The following is a 6,000-nucleotide window of genomic DNA, read 5'->3' as shown; positions in this document are numbered from 1 at the left end:
AAGAAATCATGTTTTTTCCACATTTGTCAATCCATTTGGCCTTTGAACGGATGAAGGCGCCCTTTGCCTTATCGTTGTATATGTCGTGCAGGCCAAATCAGCAAGCTTGGCTTTTTCATCTTCATTTAAGTCAAGCTTATTGCTCAGACTGTTAATATCAACAATAATACCCATCTGCTTGGAAAATCTTTTCCGAACTAGCATTTTACCAGTATTGATGGCAAGACATCGAATTCAGAATTGAATCATTTACCATTTGTTAGTGTAAGTGAGAGCAGAATCGAGACAGGCTTCTCTGATAAGATCTTTAGACTGTAAACAAAATGACTCATTCTTTGAAAGAGTTACATTTCCAATATGCTTTAGGAAATGTCTTGTCAATATCAAAACAAAAGGAACGAATAATGGAGGAAATACTACACTCACTGACAAGATTCATAAGATTGAAAGATACCAACCAATAATCAATTCTATATTTGAATTGTCTGTCGCTTCTCCAGTGGTATGACATTGTGGCCTGTCTATATTTTAGTCTCACAAGCGTCACAACCCAGTATTGAGGCAACATCCCTACTGGATATTTCATAGATATGTGATGGGGTAGACAACAATCGTAGAGCAAATTAAGAAAGCTGGCAATAATGAAATGTAGCTACACACTCTAAAGCTCTGAGGCTATGACAGATGAAAGGAGGCAGGTTTTTGGTCATGTTACTTTCACTTTACAAGCTATTTCAAATCAGTCCAGAAGAAGAAGTGCAGAGAAGGAAAGGTGATGGAAGATATTAGAACAGCATACTTAATAATTCCTTCCTTGAAGCAGGCCTACCTGATTTAACATAACTTGACAGGTGAAAGCAAGGGCTCCGCCACACAGCTTTCACTGTCAAGTCATGTCTCACCAGTAAGCAGTGGTGTAAAGTACTTCAGTAAAAGTACTTTAAAGTAATACTTAAGTCGTTTTGGGGGTATCTGTACTTTACTTTACTATTCATATTTTGACAACTTTTATTTTTACTTGACTACATTCCTAAAGACAATACTGTACTTTTTACTCCATATATTTTCCCTGACAACCAAAAGTACTCGCCACATTTTGAATGCTTAGCAGGACAGGAAAATAGTCCAATTCACACACTTATCAAGAGAACACGTGGAGAACACAACAATCTCAGAGTGTTGGAGTGTGAACCTGGCTATCTGTAATAATCTCAGAATGTTGGAGTGTGAACCTGGCTATCTGTAATAATCTCAGAGTGTTGGAGTGTGAACCTGGCTATCTGTAATAATCTCAGAGTGTTGGAGTGTGAACCTGGCTATCTGTAACAATCTCAGAGTGTTGGAGTGTGAACCTGGCTATCTGTAATAATCTCAGAGTGTTGGAGTGTGAACCTGGCTATCTGTAATAATCTCAGAGTGTTGGAGTGTGAACCTGGCTATCTGTAATAATCTCAGAGTGTTGGAGTGTGAACCTGGCTATCTGTAATAATCTCAGAGTGTTGGAGTGTGAACCTGGCTATCTGTAATAATCTCAGAGTGTTGGAGTGTGAACCTGGCTATCTGTAATAATCTCAGAGTGTTGGAGTGTGAACCTGGCTATCTGTAATAATCTCAGTGTTGGAGTGTGAACCTGGCTATCTGTAATAATCTCAGAGTGTTGGAGTGTGAACCTGGCTATCTGTAACAATCTCAGAGTGTTGGAGTGTGAACCTGGCTATCTGTAATAATCTCAGAGTGTTGGAGTGTGAACCTGGCTATCTGTAACAATCTCAGAGTGTTGGAGTGTGAACCTGGCTATCTGTAATAATCTCAGAGTGTTGGAGTGTGAACCTGGCTATCTGTAACAATCTCAGAGTGTTGGAGTGTGAACCTGGCTATCTGTAATAATCTCAGAGTGTTGGAGTGTGAACCTGGCTATCTGTAACAATCTCAGAGTGTTGGAGTGTGAACCTGGCTATCCGTACATTTTAAAAACAAGAAAATGGTGCTGTCTGCTTTGCTTAATATAAGGAATGTTAAATGATTGACTTTTGATACTTAAGTATATTTAAAACCAAATACTTTTAGATTTTCACTCAAGTAGTATTTTACTGGCTGACTTTCACTTTTACTTGAGTAAAGAACACGTTTAAAGTGGCGTTTAAATACAAACCAAATTGACTGTACAACTTTCATAACAGTTACATACCAATAAAAATATATTAAAAAAGACTAGACTGCTGGCCTTACTGAGTCGATAGGAACATTAGCCCAAGCTATTTAGGAGGGATATCACACCTTCTATTAAGGTATCTATCTATACTTTTACTCAAGTATGACAATTGGGTACTTTTTCCACCACTGTCAGTAACTACTTCAAAGAGTGGTGGAAAGTACCATACATTTTACACCTATGACCCTGCTTGGGCTCTGATATTGCCCAGCCCTGAAATAAGTATACCCTGCCCTCTTCTGGGGGTTTGGGGGAACAGCCAGTGTACACAGATTACATCATTGTTTCTGATGATCCCATTTATAGGAAATATTAGGTCATGCTGCCTGACACCAATCACACAGTGAGAGAGAGAGCTGAAGTCTCCTCTGGTTGTGTGAGCCCACTGCATGTGGCTATGATACCACATCCACTGTAAGTGGCCATGATTCAGTGGATACAGAAGTAGACCTACAGGCCACATACATTAGACCTAAATATCATTAGCAGAGTAACATGGGGAACATTTAGCCGCTCATCCATAAACTTGCTGACAGAAATATAACAATAATGAGATGATAATAATCATCATCATCATCATAAATAATCGTTTATTAGCGGGGAAAATAAGCGAAACTTTCAGGTGACCTTGGTTTTCGAAATTGATTTGGTTTTTTGGAATAAAATGACACCTCGGCAATGCTCAACCATAATAGTCTTCATATCATCCCGTAATTTATTTCACATTCTATATCAAATTGATTGATCTGATAAGAGCTGAAAAGCCTATTCAACTCTGTCTCAGTATAACTATGCAAGTTTTGATTGCTACCCTAGTAGTGGTTTGGATTGACTGGATGATACCCACGAAACAGCCCGAAATCACATTAAAATCGAGGGGTTATTTTTGCCGTGTGTTCAACTGGCTACCTGAAACTGCACTTAACGATAAAAGCCGAATGTTTAGTAATATTAGGGGTACCAGATTAAAACGCTTAATCAAGCCTGGCTTTAAGAATTTAGCCTAACCCCTTTTCGTCATGACTGAACGGCGTTACTTCGGATGAGCGGTATCATACCGTCAGGTTTGTACCGGGTTTATTAGGCAGAACCCCCGAATATTACTTGCTCGATAACATTCATAATAACGCGAGAGTTTGTAAGTTGCCTGAAGGCTGTAGTTGCAACTGTCAAAGGTAGAGTGGAAACGCGCATAAACCAACACACTACTTACTATATTACTGTACCCGGCCGAGAAGATAATACCCGTATAAAAACCCAGAGGAAAGGAACTGCAGACGGCAACGAACGCGACCGAGGTCGAATCTTTTCGTTCCCTTTTTCCTCGGGTTCGTTTTCTTTTACTCGAACTAACTCTCGTGCAGCTATTGAAAATTACTGCACTAAACATATTTTTGTGCCTCCCTTTAGCTCCAGCCAGCGCAATGATTTGTTATACTCCTCCTTCGTATTAAAGTCGCCATTTTGCTTCACTGCCCAGATAAAACCTTGTATTTAAAATATAATCTTCAAGGAGTCGGAGCCGTCTCGATCTTTCCTGCCTGCTGATTTCATACGCGTTGAGGTTGAATACGTGCCTCGTGGTTGACATATTCATGCATGAGAGAGGGGGGCAAGTGAAGGCTGGAAAAAGGGTGAAAGTCTTTAGGATTTAAATTGGAGTTTCCATTTTCCTCCTCCCGTTCTCTCTTCTTCATCGCCCCCTCCTCTTTCCTCGGATTCACAGAGGGGGCTAAGGACCGACCGTGACGACTGGCAGTCCGCCTGCACCGACGCTCAACACGGCAGGTGTGATTGCCATGTAAGACCGGGAAAGGCGCAGCCCCACGGCCTGACCCGTACGTGGGTGACCCGGGCCACCCAGCCGCTGGTGCTGGGTAACTCCGACAATTCCAGGTAGGTGTGGTCTTCTAGAAGACAACGTCCCGATGATGTTCATCAATAGCACTGGAAACACTGGCCAGTAGCGTTCAAATGCACCAATGTAGCACATTTCCATACGCAAACAATGTTGCCGCAATGTAACCATCTAGAGTAAAACAGACGCAACTCGACCTGCCGTTAACACCCAGATATGTCACATGGACCAAGAGGTGAATATGGCAGGTTGTGTTAGAAGTTTGACTGTGTGCCTGTGCAGCCTTCAAACATGTAAGTGTTAAACTCCCCAAACTCTTTCACTTTGCTGCTGTTACTTTTGTTAATTCCCTTGCCGGCTTTAATTTGATTCCATAGTAGGCTTCTGGGTTTCTGCTTTGGTTGCAGCCAGATGTATCATGTCCTAGTTTCTAACGGTCATGAACTGGAAAGTAGGGTATCAAATGTAGGCAATACTACTAAAGTAGCAGTATAATAGTTGCAGCGTAGCAGTAACAGTGTTGTATAACAGTAATACACATAACTCAGAACCTGTGTGTGTGTGTGGTTTCTCACCTTTGATCAGGTGTGTGATCACATGTGTGTGTTCAAGGTGCACCACAAGTATCCCTGGTGGTCATAACAGTAAAGAGCAGAGCAATGGTTGGTGCAAATTGTGCCGTAGACAGGTGGCTACGAAGTCTGGTAATACGACAAACCTTTTTCAACATCTGAAGCAAAATCACTCTTTGGAATATGCAGGATGTTTGAGTTTGTGCCACATTATTGATGAACACCCCTCAAGCACCAGCCAATCTAGGGAAGTTTGAGTTTGTGCCACGGTATTGATGAACGCCCCTCAATCACCAGCCAATCTAGTGATGTTTGCCCAAAGCAGTCAACACTGACAGTGTTTATGCAAACATCGAAAAGACAAAGGCATCACAAATATTGTTATGAATTGCTAAGGACATGCTACCAATTAGCACAGTCGAAAAGGAACGTTTCAAGAGGCTTATCAATTTAATTTATTCCCAGGTACGTGCTCCCTGGCTGCAAACATTTCTCTCACACCACACTGCCTAAACTCTATTCCGAGTGTAGGAAAAAGTTGAGGAAGATCTCAAGACAGATTTAAAGTATTTTGCTACTACTAAAAATCTGTGGTCTAGTCCCATGTCAGAGCCTTATAATAGCCTCACTCTCCACTATATTGACAAAGAGGGGGATCTTCAAAATAAATGCCTTTTTTTTTAAGGGATTATTGATTCTGAAGAAGATATCAAACCATTAAAACATTAATTGATTAATATCGTGATAATTATTGTTATCGCATGAATATATATATATATATATATATATATATATCTATATATATATATATATCGTGATCATTTATTTGACATATAGCCCAGCGGTACTGTGAATATGGAATATAAAATATATATTTTTAGTTTGGTTGAATTGAAAACGTTATTGCAAATCAAAAATCAACTATGGTACCTCAATAAACTAATAAACAAAATGAATTTGTTTTAGTGCCAACAATGTTATTGACAGGACAGTCAGTCAAGACACAATAGAAAGTGGTACAGATATCGTAGGACTATGAAGGTGCATAATGTCTCTCTGGCTCTCTGTCTGTCTGACCTAGTGTATCAAACTCCTATCAAACTCTCAGCCCTGCATGGAGATGAATTTCCACCATGGCTCACGTATCCTCACAGACGTGAAGGAGTAAAATATGTGGGAGAACCATGTACGTCCACTGCCTTGTAATACACAGGGCCCAGGGCTTCCCTGTGGTGTGTATGTGTGTGAGGCTACATACAGGGGGTACCGGTACAGAGTCAATGTGAAGGCTATATACAGGGGGTACCGGTACAGAGTCAATGTGGAGGATATATACAGGGGGTACCAGTACAGAGTCA

The 6,000-nt window shown here is 40.7% G+C and overlaps 1 protein-coding gene across 1 annotated transcript in view; it reads left to right on the top strand.

Moving 5' to 3' along the window:
- The first annotated feature begins 3,231 nt into the window (after positions 1–3,231).
- The window catches only part of LOC110508393 (zinc finger protein 512B), a 103,155-nt gene continuing 100,386 nt past the window's right edge, over positions 3,232–6,000 (top strand). The window contains exon 1 of the mRNA XM_090225676.1: positions 3,232–4,108. The gene's annotated coding sequence lies outside the window, so the exon portion shown is untranslated. The remainder of the gene's footprint in view (positions 4,109–6,000) is intronic.

Source organism: Oncorhynchus mykiss, chromosome 28, assembly GCF_057628025.1.
Source record: "Oncorhynchus mykiss isolate SJ-2025 chromosome 28, ASM5762802v1, whole genome shotgun sequence".
In the NCBI taxonomy this organism is placed as follows: Eukaryota; Metazoa; Chordata; class Actinopteri; order Salmoniformes; family Salmonidae; genus Oncorhynchus; species Oncorhynchus mykiss.
This window is presented reverse-complemented; position numbering and strand designations above follow the sequence as displayed.